At 48.8% G+C, this 17,240-nt stretch overlaps 1 protein-coding gene across 1 annotated transcript in view; it reads right to left on the bottom strand.

Moving 5' to 3' along the window:
• RBM34 (RNA binding motif protein 34) overlaps window positions 1-17,240 on the bottom strand; it is a 201,223-nt gene that overhangs the window by 73,126 nt on the left and 110,857 nt on the right. The window lies entirely within an intron of this gene.

Here is a 17,240-nt window from a genome sequence, read left to right as displayed (position 1 = left end):
TCCATTAAAGTTTCTTGTGGCTGATACCAGCAGTGTGCAGCCCTCCATTTCAGACTTGCATCATCTGCTACAGGAGGGTAAGTGGGCTCTGTGCCCTTCAGAGCCAAAGTCTTAAGACAGGGCTTGACAAATTTGCTTTGAATCTAGCAGCCAGCTAAAAAAATTTTGGAGCCATTTTTTTCCGACTAACAGGATGACGGAGATGGCAGATTTTGAATTTGCGCATGTAGGCAGTCTTCCATTATATAATATATTTATACAGGGGTGTTGAATTTATATCACCCGACGTCTGGGACATGTAGTTCCGATCGCTGGGCAGGTAGTTTTTTTTCCCCTTAGCCCGGCCGCGGAAAGCAGCAAGGTTAACCTGTCAGGTAAAAGCAATCAGGTGACAGCGCTGCCGTCAGATTAATCGTAAAATGCAGCGCGATATAAAAAATGAGTAAATAATTACATCATACATACATGTTGATATATTTATTTAACATAACAACTGCGCTGTGGAGCACTATATCCAATGGTGGAAATAACGTCTTGGTATTGACGTTTGAAGTGCGGAAGTGACACAAATATAATAAATAAATTCAAAGTCCAATAAACAAAGTGAATTCCGTGACTTCAGTGGCTTGAAAACGAATGTATATTGCACTAACCAAAAAGCGCAATATATCGTGCATTTGAGTAAATCAGACCACTCCTGGATATCTGGATCTGGAAAGGAAACTCAGGGGATCATCTGGCACACATCAGCACGACAGGTAATCAGCAAACCATTACTCTCCAGATCTCCAAAATTCATAGAGTTAGGAACTGCAGAATATCGGGGTGCTGTGAAAGGGGCTCTGCAGCTTATGCATGTATTTGCAAATGTGTGCTAACTAAACTCCTGTTTTTAATGTATATTGTTATAACAATTTAGTTTGTTCGCCAACTGGTTGCCCCTTAAGGTGGATTCCTATTACTCTTTTTTATTCCTATACCTATGACTGGTTCCCATTGCTGGATGGATGTTTTTCCTGGAGCCTGGAGAGTAACGATTTGCTGATTACCTGTCGTGCAATTAGTACATTCGTTTTCAAGCAACTGAAGTCACGGAATTCACTTTATTGTTTATTGGACTTTAAATTTATTTATTATACAGTGGGGCAAAAAAGTATTTAGTCAGTCACCAATTGTGCAAGTTCTCCCACTTAAAAAGATGAGAGAGGCCTGTAATTGGCATCATAGGTAGACCTCAACTATGAGAGACAAAATGAGAAAAAAAATCCAGACAATCACATTGGCTGATTTGGAAAGAATTTTTTTGCAAATTATGGTGGAAAATAAGTATTTGGTCACCTACAAACAAGCAAGATTTCTAGCTCTCACAGACCTGTACCTTCTTCTTTAAGAGGCTCCTCTGTCCTGCACTCATTACCTGTATCAGTGGCACCTGTTTGAACTTGTTATCAGTATAAAAGACACCTGTCCACAACCTCAAACAGTCACACTCCAAACTCCACTATGGTGAAGACCAAAGAGCTGTCGAAGGACACCAGAAACAAAATTGTAGACCTGCACCAGGCTGGGAAGACTGAATCTGCAATAGGCAAGCAGCTTGGTGTGAACAAATCAATTGTGGGAGCAATAATTAGAAAATGGAAGACATACAAGACCACTGATAATCTCCCTTGATCTGGGGCTCCACTCAAGATCTCACCCCGTGGGATCAAAATGATCACAAGAACAGTGAGCAAAAATCCCAGGACCACACAGGGGGACCTAGTGAATGACCTGCAGAGAGTTGGGACCAACGTAACAAAGGCTACCATCAGTAACACACTACGCCGCCAGGGACTCAGATCCTGCAGTGCCAGACGTGTCCCCCTGCTTAAGCCAGTACATGTCCGGGCCCATCTGAAGTTTGCTAGAGAGCATTTGGGTGATCCAGAAGAGGATTGGGAGAATGTCATATGGTCAGATGAAACCAAAATAGAACTGTTTGGTAGAAACACAACTCGTCGTGTTTGGAGGAGAGAGAATGCTGAGTTGCATCCAAAGAACACCATACCTACTGTGAAGCATGGGGGTGGCAACATCATGCTTTGGGGCTGTTTCTCCGCAAAGGGACCAGGACGACTGATCCATGTACAGGACAGAATGAATGGGGCCATGTATCATGAGATTTTGAGTGCAAACCTCCTTCCATCAGCAAGGGCATTGAAGATGAAACATGGCTGGGTCTTCCAACATGACAATGATCCCAAACATACTGCCCGGGCAACGAAGGAGTGACTTCGTAAGAAGCATTTCAAGGTCCCGGAGTGGCCTAGCCAGTCTCCAGATCTCAACCCCATAGAAAACCTTTGGAGGGAATTGAAAGTCCGTGTTGCCCAGCGACAGCCCCAAAACATCACTGCTCTAGAGGAGATCTGCATGGAGGAATGGGCCAACATACCAGCAACAGTGTGTGCCAACCTTGTGAAGACTTACAGGAAACGTTTGACCTCTGTCATTGCCAACAAAGGATATATAACAAAGTATTGAGATGAACTTTTGATATTGACCAAATATTTATTTTCCACCATAATTTGCAAATAAATTCTTTCCAAATCAGCCAATGTGATTGTCTGGATTCTTTTTCTCATTTTGTCTCTCATAGTTGAGGTCTACCTATGATGCCAATTACAGGCCTCTCTCATCTTTTTAAGTGGGAGAACTTGTACAATTGGTGGCTGACTAAATACTTTTTTGCCCCACTGTATGTGTCACTTCCGCACTTTAAACGTCAATACCAAGACGTTATTTTCACCATTGGATATAGCGCTCCACAGCGCAGTTGTTTATGTTAATTACATCATGCATACATGTTGATATATTTTTTTATTTACTAATTTTTTATATAGCGCTGCATTTTACAATTATTGGTTTATTGGAAGGATTTTGAGGTTTTACCTTCATGCTAGCTGCTCACCATTTTCACCTAGCCCTCGTTTAAACTTTTATCATTTTATTGGCTGTTGTCAGATTACTTTCACACAGCCTATAGTTACAGCCTCCGCCCCCTCACATGAACTGCCCACTGTCTCCCTGTGGCCGGGGACTGGTTCATCGCCATGGGCTAGAGGGGACACGCCCTCCCCTTCTTGTCCTGACCCAGAAGTGATGTTATGACCTTACTTCTGGGTCCCCGTTGAGAGATTTCCCGGCCATTGAGGCCGGGAAAGAATGTAATGCAGTGTGATGTGCACTGCATTACATTCAGTGGAGCACAGGGGAGACATGCAGGGTCTTTTAAACTTTGATTGTCTCAATAAAGAAACAAAAAGAGGGCTCACGGGCCTAGTGCATTACCTTTTAAATTAGAAATGTATTAATAAAAAGTATTATATTCACAAAGGAATAAAATGAGGGACTGTAGACCTCTTAATGGCTGATGTGTTTCGAGGCTATACCTCTTCCTCAGACCTCTTCCTTGATCAGCTTTGAGGAAGAGGTATAGCCTTGAAATGATGTCAGCCATTAAGAGGTCTACAGTCCCCCACCAGACATCTTTCAGGGAGATTGGACAATGCTTTATTTCTTGTGACAGGCCTTTGATTTTATTCCTTTGTGAGTGTAATACTTTTTATTAATAAATGTATATTTTAAAAGGTAATGCACTAGGGCTATGTGCCCTCTTTTTGTTTCTTTGTATGTTTTGGATTTCCCTGGTCTGTTGAGGGCAGCAAGGCTCGCATTCCTTAAATACTCCATGTGGGGCTACAGACATTGTGGAGTCCATTGTCCAGTGCAGGAGTTTAGGCATTCAGTTACTTTTTTATTCTTCTCAGTAAAGAGAACCTCTCACAAAAATTATTACATAGGGGACTTTTCGTCCCCATGTGATAAAGAAAAAAAAGTAAAAAAAAAAGTTTTTTCTTTTTAAATTGTAAAAAATGTAAAAGTTTTTTTTCTCAAATTGTAAAAAAATTACAGTTACAGCCAAGCACATAACATCCCCTCAAGAAAAAATTTGAGGCCCCCCCAATCCCCACATACACACACGTACAAACATAAAAGCACACGCTGGGGTGAAAACGCCGATTGCGACACACATGTAACATAGCGCCGTGCACACCAGAATGAGAGCGATAATTCTACCACCAGACCTCCTTTGTACACTATACTGATGACCTATAAGGGGCTTTAAAAGTGTCGCCTATAGAAAATCTAGGTACTGAAGTTGGTTGCCATTTCACGTGCATGAGCAAATTTAAGGTTTGACAAGTTGGATATCTATTTACTCGGTGCAACCTCATCTTTTATATTTTACAAAAAAAATAGGGTAATTTATTGCTTTTTTGTGCCCTAAAATTAACTTAAGTGTATTTTTTACAAAAATTTTGCGATAAAATCATGCGACATAAAAACTTGGAACTACCACTTTTTATTCTCTAGGGTCTCTGCTTTCAGAAAATATATCATGTTTGGAGGGTTTTGTGTAATCTTCAGGCCTAAAATGATTTTTTAAACGTGCAAAAAAGGCATAAACGGCTCTGGCAGTGAAAGGGATAAAGGATAGCCCGGCACTCCCCTTTCCTGAGGAGCAGCCAATAGGTGGTCATTACACTGCAAGGTCTCTCCCCTCCCTGCTAATCCTTGGATGTGGTGCTGGAGACAGGCAGGGAGGGGAAGAGGAGATCAACAGCGCAATGTTAAAAATATTACACGTTAAAGCTCCTTTTGTTTTTAAAAGCCCCAGACATTCCTAAAAGCACCTCAGATTTCAATACGGTTTTGGTTAAAATTAATTTTTTTTATCTGGACAAGTAGATTGTTATGAGGGACAAGTAGATTGGGACATCAATTTAGTCCCTCAACAAGTAGTTTTTTAAAAACTGTCAACACCCCTGTTTTATATATATATACATATACACACACGCACACTTACACTATATTGTAGTATTGGTCGGCCTGCCTTTCCACGCACATGAACTTCAACCTCTTGTGCAGCCTCCCGGCGTCTCGGCCTGGACGCCGAGCGGTCACACATTTGCGTTCTATTAAAAAAACCACATATGTGCTGAGAGCGCGCGCCCGATCTCCTTTTTCGATTGGGACCTTTCCCGATCATGTGACCATCATGACGGCATGTCACGGCGGTCACATGACCCTAAACCCCGCCTCCCGGCTTCTGAAATCCTTAAAGAACCGGGAGGCACCGGCGCAAAGGGGTTATTGGCTCCCCAGTATGAGTCTAGAGTTCAATAATAAGTTGGCCCGCCCTTTGCAGATATAACAGCTTCAACTCTTCTGGGAAGGCCGTCCACAAGGTTTAGGAGGGTGTCTATGGGAAGGTTTGACCATTCTACCAGAAGCACATTTGTGAGGTCAGGCACTGATGTCGGGGGAGAAGGCCTGGCTCACAGTCTCCGCTCTAATTCATCCCAAAGGTGTTCTATGGGGTTGAGGTCAGGACTCTGTGCAGGACAGTCAAGTTCCTCCACCCCAAACTCACTCATCCATGTCTTTATGGACCTTGCTTTTTGCACTGGTATGCAGTCATGTTGGAACAGGAAGGGGCCATCCCCAAACTCTTCCCACAAAATTGGGAGCATGAAATTGTCCAAAATATCTTGGTATGCTGACGCCTTAAGAGTTCCTTTCGCTGGAACTAGGGGGCCAAGCCCAACTCCTGAAAAACAACCCCACACCATAATCCCCCCTCCACCAAACTTTACACTTGGCACAATGCAGTCAGGCAAGTACCAATCTCCTGGCAAATGTCAAACCCAGACACGTCCAGGGCCACTGATAAGGGGGAACCCCTGGGCCTCCTGTAAGGAGCCTGGCCCCATCAGCTGCAGAGGGGCGCCAGGGCAGCTGACAGGACCATCTACCGCTGCCAAATTCCATTGTTAGCCTCCTGTCATTCTATCAGAGGCTCAGTGTTGTGATGTTAGCTGCGCTCCTGCTCTGCTCCACAGGTTTGCAGTTCCAGTGTGTTCCGGTTGCAGAAAAAAAAAGTATAACAGGCTGCATATTTTCTGCACGGAACTGTACTGAAACGCAGTAAAACGCATCGGAACGCACCAAACCCACACTGGAATGCACATGTCCCTATTTAAACTGAAAAAAAAGAGAGGGAAAAAAATGAACTGTAATGCATAAATAAATGCGCAGAACCACCTAAAAATGCACCAGAAAGCACCAAAAATGCACATGCAAAAACGCATCTGGACTGCGTTTCTATAGTGTGAACCGGTACTCAGGGCCAGTTCACACTACATGCGTTTCAGTTGCTTTTTTTCTGCATCCAAAATGCACAGAAAGTAGGTGATATGGTTGTCAATGTCATAGTTCACATCAGTGCTTGCAGTTCCAATGTGTTCCGGTTGCAGAAAACAAAGTAGAACAGGTGGCATTTTTTCTGCACAGAACTGTTCTTTGACACGGTAAAACACATAAAAAACGCATCAAAAATGCACTGGAACACACATGTCCCTAATTGAATTGAAGAAAAAGAGGGGAAGAAATGAACTGGAACACATCAAAAACGCATGAAAAAACACACTGGAACACGCTAAAAACGCATAAAACTGTGCATGCAAAAACGCATCCGGAACACATCTAGACTGCATTTCTATAGTGTGAACCAGCCCTTAGGACTTGTTCACATCATTTGTGGTGCAGAAACACATGCAAGAGCACGCATTTTTCTGCACAGCAAAGAAAAGCAATGCCCTTTACAGATGTTCGCAGGCACTATGAATACTTGATTGTGCCTCCACATATCAAGTAAACACAGATGCATTCACAGCCACCAAAACGCATGCCACCACACTACTGTGCGGTTAGGTGCAACACACTTTTAAAATAATATGCCTGCAGTATATTTGCATGTTCCCACATGTTAGGGAGCCCATTCAAATTTATGGGCTGAGGGAAAATAATTATCAAAAATGTCATATTTACACAGGTCCTCTGGCCTGTACAGCATGAATGAGGGGATTGTTCATTAAGTTGGAGCCACCTGTTACACTATTATTATTATTATTATACAGTATTTATATAGTGCCAAAGGGTATGCTCAGCACTGTACAGTAGCAAGGGGGACAGAACATGAGACAAGACAGTAACAGTACAATCAACGAGGGGTTCGAGGGCCCTGCTCTTTCGAGTTTACAATCTAGGAGGGAGGGGAAGGTGGTACAGGAGGAGATGGCTGTGGGGGATGGAGTGGTGGGAGGAGTGGAGGAGGTTAGTTTTAGGTGAGGTCGGGTGTTAGGTGAGGTTGGGGTAGTCTTCCCTGAAGAGGAGGGTTTTCAGGGTGCGCCTGAAGGTGAGGAGGGTAGGTGACAGTCTGATGGATTGGGGTAGGGAGTTCCAGAGGATCGGGGAAGTCCTGGAGAAGTCCTGCAATCGGGTGTGGAAGGAGGAGACCAGGGAGCTAGAGAGTAGGAGGTCCTGTGAGGAGCGGAGGGCACTGGTAGGGTAGTATTTGGGTATCAGGTCAGTTATGTAGTTTGGGGCGGCATTGTGAATAGCTTTGTAGGTCAGAGTTAGCAGTTTGCCAATCCCTTCATTGGCTCCCAATTGCCCAACGCATCAAATTCAGAGGGGGGAGGCAGATGTGGAGCGGTTGGTGAGGTGGATGATTTTAGCCGCTGAGTTTAGGATCGACTGGAGTGGGGATAGCGTTCGTTTGGGTAGGCCAGTGAGAAGGGAATTGCAATAGTCCAGGCGTGAGATGATGAGGGAGTGTACGAGTTGTTTGGTGGTGTCTGGGGTGAGGAATGTGCGTATCTTGGAGATGTTGCGGAGGTGGAGCCTGCAAGATCTAGATAGCAGTTGGATGTGGGGTAGGAAGGAGAGGTGGGAGTCCAGGGTGACACCCAGGACTTTGGCGTGTGGGGTGGGAGAGATGGTAGCGTTGTTAGTAGTGATGGAGAGGATGGGGGGGGGGCACGGGGTGGGGGGAAGACCAGGAGCTCGGTTTTGGATAGGTTACGTTTGAGAAAATGGAGCGACATCCAGTCTGATATGTCGTTTAGGAGGTGGGCGATGCGGGCAGAGAGTGAGGGGGTGAGGTGGAGGGTGGAGAGGTAAATTTGGGTGTCGTCGGCATAGAGGTGGTAATTGAAGCTGTGGGAGTGAATAAGTTTGCCAAGGGAGGAGGTATAGATGGAGAAGAGGAGGGGCCCGAGGACAGAGCCCTGGGGGACCCCGGCAGAGAGGGGGAGAGAGGGGGAGGTGGCCGTGTTGTAGGTGACGCTGAAGGAGCCTTGGGAAAGGTAGGAGGAGAACCAGGAGAGAGCCGCGTCCTTGATGCCAAGGGAGTGCAGTTTGGCAAGGAGGAGAGGGTGGTCAACAGTGTCGAAGGCCGCGGAGAGGTCGGGGAGCAGGAGGATAGAATAGTGACCATTGGCTTTGGCGGTTAGCAGGTCGTTGGTGATTTTAAGTAGGGCGGTTTCGGTGGAGTGTAGGGGACGGAAGCCAGACTGTAGGGGGTCAAGGAGGCTGTTATCAGTGAGGTGGGCGCTTAGGCGATTGTAGGCCAGGCGCTCAAGGAGCTTGGAAGTGAAGGGCAACAAGGAGATGGGTCTAAGGTTAAGGTTAGTGGGGTCAAGGGAGGGTTTTTTGAGTATGGGGGTGATGTGTGCGTTTTTTAGAGGGGAGGGGAAGGTGCCAGTGGAGAGGGAGAGATTGAAGATGTGGGTGAGGGAGCGAATGATGGAGGGGGGGGGTGACTGGAGGAGCTGTGAGGGGATAGGGTCCAGGGGGCAGGTAGTGAGGCGGGCTTCAGTGAAGACCTTAGATACCTCCTCGAGGGTAGTTGGGCTGAGGGAGCAGAGTGTTGGGGAGGTGATGATGTGCGGGGCATTAGGGATAGTGGGGGGTGGTGCGGCTATGAGGTCGGGGGAGGGGAGGGTTGAAGGGTTGGAGGAGGGCGGGAGGCTGGGTGGAGAGGTGGATTGTGAGTTGACAATGTCCTTACGGATTGCGTGAATCTTGTTTTGGAAGTGATTGGCAATCTCGTGAGCGGTGAGTGAGGTGCTGGGTGGGGGGGAGAGAGCAGGGATTTGAAAGTGGAGAAGAGCCGGCGAGGACAGGTGGAGAGGGTGTTGATAAGGGTTATGAAATAATCTTGCTTGGCGGCGTGGAGGGAGGTGGTGTAGGCGAGGTAGGCGGCTTTATAGAGGGAGAATGCGCGTGGGGATCTGGTTTTGCGCCATAAGCGGTCCAGCGCGCGACTGCATCGTTTGAGGCATTTCATGTTGTCGTTTTGCCATGGTTGAAGCGGTCGGGGTCTGATGCTACGTGTGGTTAGGGGTGCTAGGGAGTCAAGGGCAGCTGAGAGTGAGTCGTTGTATGCAGTAGTGGCCAGATCAGGGCATGACAGAGGGAGGATATTGTCATACAGACGGTCAGCTGCTGGGTGGAGATGGGTTGGGTTCAGATTGCGGAGGTTGCGGGTGATGGTTAGACGCTTCGGGGGGGGGGGGGGGAGTTGAGGGAGGGGGAGATGGAGAATGTGAGGAGGTGGTGGTCAGAGAGGGGAAAGGGGGTGTTAATGAAGTCGTGGGGGGTGCAGAGGTGGGAGAAAACGAGGTCCAGGGTGTTTCCGTTGGAGTGGGTGGAGGACTGAGTGTGCTGTGTGAGCGCGAAGGAGGAGGTTAGAAGGAGGAGTTGGGAAGTAGCCGGGCTGTTGGCGTTGATCGGGATATTGAAGTCGCCTAGGATGATGGTCGGTAGCTCGGAGGAGAGGAAGAAGGGAAGCCAGGCGGCAAAGTCGTCTAGGAAGGGAGATGCGGAACCAGGAGGCCGATAGATTACCGCAATCCTTAGGGGGGTGGGAGAGAAGAGCCGGATGCAGTGGGCCTCGAAGGAGGAGAAGGATAGGGAGGGGGGGTTAGGGAGGACCTGTAAGGTGCTCAGCGGTGGTAGGAGCATACCGTCCCCTCCGCCCCTACTCAGTCTGGGTGAATGGGTACAGACGAGGCCTCCATTGGAGAGGGCAGCAGGGGAGATGGAGTCAGTGGCTTGGATCCAGGTTTCGGTGACCGCTAGGAGGTTGAGGGAGTGGGAGACAAAGAGGTCGTGGATGGCGGTGAGCTTGTTGCATACCGAACGGGCGTTCAGGAGTGCAACCGAGAGGGGAGGGGTGGATGTGGGGAGGAGGGGGACAGGTATGAGATTGAGGGGGTTGCGGTGGTTGGCGTGAGTAGGGGGGTGTCGGAAGGGGAGTGGGGAGATGGAGGGCCAGGGTTCGGGGAGAAGGAGGAGGGTGGCATGGGAACGGGAGGTGCAGGAGCGCGTGGGTCTGTTGGTGGTTACATGTGGGTCGGCGGGGGAGTGGAGTATTAGGAGGAGGTGGTGAGAGCCGTAGAGGGGGGAGGGAAGAAGTGAGGGTGCGATGTAGAGCTGTTTTGGGGGAGTAGGGGGGTAGAGGGAGGCAAGTTTGGGGATGGAGGAGAGGAGGAGTGCAGGTGGCATGCTAGGGTGGGCGGTATGCTGATCGGGGCGGAGAGGAGGGAGGTTTCAGTCAGGATGTGAGGATGGGGAGAGTCCGTTATGCCATATCGGAGTTCGTCAGTGTCCAATCGTAGGAGGGGAGAGGGAGTAGTGGGTGGCTGGGGCCGCAGCTGGCTGGTTGCAGTCTGTGGGTGCTGTAGGCCGGCGTCCGCGAATGTTGTGGCACGGCGTCGGTGGGCACAGTGGTGCGGCGGCTGGACGAGCCGTGGGACGCGGTGATTGGAGGTGTTGTAGGCCCGGCGTCAGGGGTGCTGGAGGCCCGGCGTCGGGAGGCGTTGAGTGCACAGCTTCGGGAGGTGATGAGGGCCCGGCATCAGGAGGTGTTGAGGGCCCGAAATCCGGAGGTGTTGAGGGCCTGGCGTCAGGAGTAGCTGAGAACCTGGCGTCAGGAGGTGCAGGGGACCCGGCGTCAGGGGGTGCTGAATGCCCGGCGTCGGGAGGTGGTGTAGGCCGGCGACGGGAGGTGGTGTAGGCCGGCGTCGGGAGGTGGTGTAGGCCGGCGTCGGGAGGTGGTGTAGGCCGGCGTCGGGAGGTGGTGTAGGCCGGCGTCTGGAGGTGGAGTGGGCTAGGCGTTGGTAGTTGTAGAGGGACTTGGCGTCCGTGGACGAAGTGAGCCAGCGCAGGCAGATGTTGTGGGCCAGGTGCTGAGGGCTCGGTGTCGGAAGGTGCTGAAGGGCCCGGCGTCAGGAGGTGTTGAAGGGCACAGCAGCTGTATGAACACAGGTTTTCATCAAAAATGCATAATATATATCAAAATTATAAATATAAAAAATATATATATATAGGAATATAAGCATCACCTGGCATTAATATATAATTTATTTGCAGAGACTCGGTCCTCAAATTATTGAAAAATCGATCTCCATGTTCTGGTACTTGCAGTAGACTGGGACTCCAAAAAAATGGCCGCCGAGCGCGATCTGTGCATGCGCGGAGGAATAGCGATGACGCAAGAGCGTCGTACTGCGCATGTGCGCGGCACTCGATCCGCGCATGCGCAATAGCGGTAATTTGACGCGATTAGAGTCCTCAGGTATTTTAGGCCACATACTATAAATAGGTGGCCTCTAACAGTAGCCCACTCCCTTTGACAACGTGCACTTGCCACGAAATGCGTTAGGAGATGCTACCTTACCTACCACTACTACCCACATGGTCCACACCTTGATACGGACGGCCATCTTTATCATACTTGGAATTGTGAATTGCACCATGTAAGTGCTTCATTTGTTTTATACTCCTTAATAAAAGTTACTACACTATCGGAAGCCTCTCTTTTGGGTTTATTTCTGAGCCCTGAAGGTGACTCCTGTTCCATGAGCGCACACCGCACCCCCTGGAGGTCGCTGACACAAAAGGATTCCACTACATACCGGATGAGCGTTTATCCCACTGGATACCTGGTAACGCCATAATTGGAGAGGACGCAGATGATTCTGGTGACCACAGCAGAGATGACAACCACTCCGGCAGGTTTCCTGATCCATTGACCAGGAGTAGGTCATTTTACTCCAATGCGCTACTATTTGCGCTATCTGGTTAGTGCACTCTACAGCCACACTTCCTACCACAGATGTCACAGATTTTTTATGTCACTCCAATGATATATTGACTTTGACACCTATGTCACTATGTACACTTTTTTGACCATGAGAATGTTGTAGTATTGGTTGCATATACCATTACCTTTATGCTAGCTGCGTTTATACCTATTTAGGTGGTCACATTGCATTGTGAGACAGATCTTTATACTCTAGCGCTGCATGTTTTCTTTTCGTGTTTGTAGAAAGTCTGCATGCCTAGGGGCTTGATTGTATACACCTGTAGCCATGGAGGTGATTGGAACACCTGAATCCAATGTATGTAATATTTATATGTCCTGGAGACAGATATCAAGTTTCTTCGAGTTTGTTTGAGGGGAACTTCTCAAACAAATGCTACTGGATACAATGATTACTGTAGATACCATTTTTGTATTTCAGTTGACAATTGTCAGTCTATTGTCCTGCAACCACAGCCAAATACAGCTTGTCTTTTGACATATATGACCTATGGCATGTGTAGCACTACCCCCTTAGGAGTTGCTGAATTGTTTTTCGGATTACCTGTGGATCTGGACCACACTCTGAAAGCTCAAACCCTGCTGACACCACAGTACACTCTTAACTGACATAAACCACCACCAGAAAGCAGGGGTGGACTGACCATTTGGAAACTCGGGCACTGCCCAAGGGCCCGGGGTCAGTAGGGGGCCCCATGAGATGCCTCTGATACCTTTTTCATAGGCTTTGAGTTTGGGCAAGGACACAGGGACCCCATGATCCCCTATTGCCTGGGGGCCCCATGAGTTGTCAGTCCGCCCCAGCCAAAAAGTGAATTCACACATGGATTGATGTAAACTAGTAAGAGGTTTATGGCAAGCTTTAGTATGGCTTGGTTACACAGCAGAATGGGCATGTGTAAAATCAATTGTTACTTGTGTTCATTTGAACTTAAGGAAAAGAGAACACTTATCACAGAATCTCAAATTGTATTAGCAGGTCTGCTTTTCAGAGACTAACCCAATATCTTAAACCTGAGGCGTTCTTACAGTCCCCAATGAGTAGCTAGGACTAATGTTCTTTGAAGGGCATGAAGAGTCTTCTGCGCGTGTGATGGGGCCCAGTTGGTGCACAGTGAAGAGAAGTGTGGACTGTAACTCTCTGAGGAACAGTGTAATAAAGAGAGGGAAGAATAACGCTCTGAAAGCAGCAATTTTACAGATGTAATGTTCCTTTAACCTCCTTAGCGGTATTCCCGAGTGTAGCTCGGGTAAAATTTGAGTACCAAGAGCGGTAACCCCGAGCTACACTCGGGTTTACCATGCGGCGTTCCTCAGGGAGTCCCTGCAGCACTTACCTTGTCCTTCACTCCCACGATGTGTCCCCTGCAACGTCCCCGGCCATCTCCTCCGGCCGATGCCGGCATCCGGCTTCCGTGTTCCGGTCCCTGTGACGTCGGGATGTACGGGCGCCGAAACCGGCGGCAAATTTGAAATTTTTTAAAAATGTCATTTTTTTAAAAATGATTATTACATAGTAAAACATTGCTGTTTCAATGCATTTCACATACATTTTGTCCCTACTGCTTTGTCCTGTGCCCTGCCTGCATTTTGACTGTTCTTTCTGCCTGGAAACTTAGAAAAGTCCATGGCGCCCAAAAAGCGTCCCTTTACGTCAAAAGCGATTTTAGACCAGCTAGAGAACAGCGATAGTAAATCAGAACCACTTGCAGAATTGAGTGATAATGATTCGTTGGGAAATTCGTCATCAGACACTGAAAACGATTTTGCGACTTTGCTCAGCAATGTGCGAATTCGCCTCTGTATTTAAAATTTCAGTGTTTTTGGTTTGATTAGATTATTGAATTAAATTTATTATTATATTATTATTTTTTATGATTATTTATTAAATTATAATTTATGATTTTGTGTTTCAAGTTTTATCATACCCGGGATGTTTACTAGACTCTTGTTCGTACAGATTTCAGTGAGTTATTCCTAAAAATTACAGCCTACAATAAAAAACTACATATTTGCATGCAGAAAAATGGTACCGCTTTCAGCACAAAAAAATCGGAAATAATCATACTGCCGAGGAGGTTAAGGCATTAGTCACTAGCGAATCTAAAGTAACAAGTGGCCAATCTGTTAAAAGTGATTGTTGGCACAGGGCAACTCTTTAGCAGAGTGAATATGATGATGGTGACACAGCAGTGGTTTGGTCTGTGGTTCGACTTTCCTGCCATCACTGTAGTCAGACAATAGCTGCAAAAGGAACTAGACCACGACTTCTAATAACTATGTCCGTTACTGAATGCAGGAAGATGGCAAAGGTGGAGCAGGTGTCAGCATTTCCTGTTCTTAAAGCGGAGTTCCACCTGAAAGAAAAAAAAAAAAGAGTCAGCAGCTACAAAAACTGTAGCTGCTGACTTTTCAAATACAGCCACTTACCTCTCCCTCGGTCTAGCCGTGTCCTCACCACGGCTGGTTTCACCGGCCATCTTCTCTCCCTGGCGCTGGTATCTTAAGTCAGGGCACCCGGCTGTGACAGCTTGCAGCTTCACAGTTGAGTGCCCACTGCGCATGCACGAGAAGCGCTGCGCTTTGTGAATGGTCCCATAGTATTCTGGGACTCATCAAGTGTCCCAGAAGACTATGGGCGGGGGAGGACAACTTCCGCTTCCGATTGCCTAGGCGATCGCAGCAGAAGCGGGAGTGGGTACCTGTCAATTCTGGGTACCCGTTCCCCCCCGCTCCCCTTTGGTGCCAATCCTTAATGGGGAGTGGGGGACAAAGGCTTAAAGCAGAACCTCCTCTTTTGGGCGGATCTCTGCTTTAATAATGCTTGGGACTCTCTCACCTGAGCGATGGCATCTGGTGAATTCTGGGGGTCTTTCTCTCTCCTTTGATAAAGCCTTCACGCACTCTCTGGTCTCACTTGCAGCGTTCCATCTGGTCACCTGCTAGCTGATTAGTTTTCTTCACAATGCATCAAGGTCAGCAATCAGCAGGCTCTCCCTTCCTCCTCTCTTTCTCTCTTTCCCTGGCCTGGTTCGGTCCTCCCGCAGTCATCCTTGCCTCCTCTCTTTCTCTCTTTCCCTGGCCTGGTCCAGTCCTCCTGCAGTCAGTGCACTCCTCTCTTTGTCTCTTTCCTAGGCCTGGTCTGGTTCTCCCGCAGTCATCCTTGCCTCCTCTCTTTCCCTGGCCTGGTCCGGTCCTCCTGCAGTAAGCCTTGCCTCCTCTCTTTCTCTCTTTCCCCGGCCTGGTCTGGTCCTCCTGCAGTCATCCTTACCTCCTCTCTTTCTCTCTTTCCCCGGCCTGGTCTGGTCCTCCTGCAGTCATCCTTACCTCCTCTCTTTCTCTCTTTCCCCAGCCTGGTCTGGTCCTCCCGCAGTCATCCTTGCCTCCTCTCTCTCTTTCTCTGGCCTGGTCTGTTTCTCCCACAGTCATCCTTGCCTCCTCCCTTTCTCTCTTTCCCTGGCCTGGTCCGGTCCTCCTGCAGTCAGTGCACTCCTCTCTCCAAATCACTCCCTTCCAGGGGCAGACTGACATCTCATGGAGCCCCCGGGCAATAGGGGATCATGGGGCCCCTATGTCCTTGCTCAAACTCAAAAAAGCCTATGAAAAAGGTACCAGGGGCATCTCATGGGGCCCCCTACTGACCCTGGGCCCTCGGGCAGTGCCAGAGTTTCCAAATGGTCAGTCCGCCCCTGCTCCCTTCTCACTTCCTGTCTCATCTCCTGGGCTTTCAGATATATGCTTTTGTCCACAGGCCAGCTCCTCTGGGAAATGTAGTCCTTTACTACGCTGTTCCTTAGCAAAGTCCTGCGATTCCGCATACAAGTTCCATGGAGCTCCTCTACAGAGTGTGAATGCCACTGTTCTACAGAACACTGCCATCTTGTGTTCAACACTTGTAGCAGGGTGTTACACAAGTATGATACCACAGTGCTATCTTGAGTTCGAATTGGAGAACGTTATTGGAATTAAAGCACCGTTTTGTGAAAGAGGCCACACCCATGAGGGGATGGTAAACCTTTCAAAAGTGGGTGGGATGGCTTGTTGGGGCTGTTGATGTGTGTGTGTTGTGGGCTGGAGTCTACTCACCTCCCTGCTTGTCTCTAGGGGGGGACCGGTGGGGAGGAGGAGGGGTGGGCCATGGTTCGCACAATTGGCTGGGGCAGAGGGAGAGGGGAGTATGAGGAAACCGGCCGCGGCGGGACTGCTGGGGAAGGGGGCGGAGGGTGTACTGGGGTGCTGGTGTGTGGAGAGGAAGAAACACTGGCTCCACTGTGGGTAGACAGCAGAGCTGGAGTTTTTTTGTTGTTGTGTTTGGATGTTAGAGCTGGCTGCCCAGTGTCCGGAGCTTCATGTCTGGGGCGTCGGGCAATGGGAGTTGCTTGCGCCTGGTGCCCACGGTGAGTAGCACTAAGCTCCAAAACACGGTTTCTGGTCGCCATGGTGACCTGGCGCCTGGGATTTGTCGAGCCCTGTCCCCCCATATACACTACGGTTCCCACCTCTGTACATCCCTCCACTCCTCCTCTGTATACACACTGGGTCTGGTTCCCCCCTCTATATACATCCTGCTCCCCCTTCTCTTCTGTATACACACTCATCTTGTCCTCCCACCCCCATATACACATTGTCCCCCCTCCCTCTCTATATACACCCCAGCCCCGAGTCCCCCCTGTATACATCCTGGGTCTAGTCCTCTCCCCTGTATAAACCCAAGGTCCAGTCGCCCCTCCCCCTCTATATATACCTTGGCCCCGGGTTCCCCCTGTATACACCCCAGGTCCAGTCCCTCCTTCTCCTCTATATGCACCCCAGCCCCAGTTCCCCCCATTATACACCCCAGGTCTTGTCCTTCCCCCTGTATACACACCAGATCCGGTCCCCTCTTCCCCTCTATATACAACCTGGCCCTGGGACCCCTGTACACACCCCAGGTCCAGTCCCCCTTACCCTGTATATAAACCCCCTCCCCCCCACATACACCCCGGGTGTGTCTTGTCCTTCCCCCGTATACACCCTGGCTTTGGGTCCCCCCTGTATAAACCCTCGATTTGGCCCTACTGCCTGTATACTCCCTGGGTCTGATCTCTCTCTCTCTCAGAGTTCCAGTTCACATACTCTCACCGGCCACTTTATTTGGTACACCTGTTCATTTACTTGGTAACACAAATTGCTAATCAGCCAA

This window comes from Staurois parvus, unplaced genomic scaffold (genome assembly GCF_062004578.1).
Source record: "Staurois parvus isolate SC_StPar_1 unplaced genomic scaffold, SC_StPar_1.0 ptg000154l, whole genome shotgun sequence".
Taxonomy (NCBI): domain Eukaryota; kingdom Metazoa; phylum Chordata; class Amphibia; order Anura; family Ranidae; genus Staurois; species Staurois parvus.
This window is presented reverse-complemented; position numbering and strand designations above follow the sequence as displayed.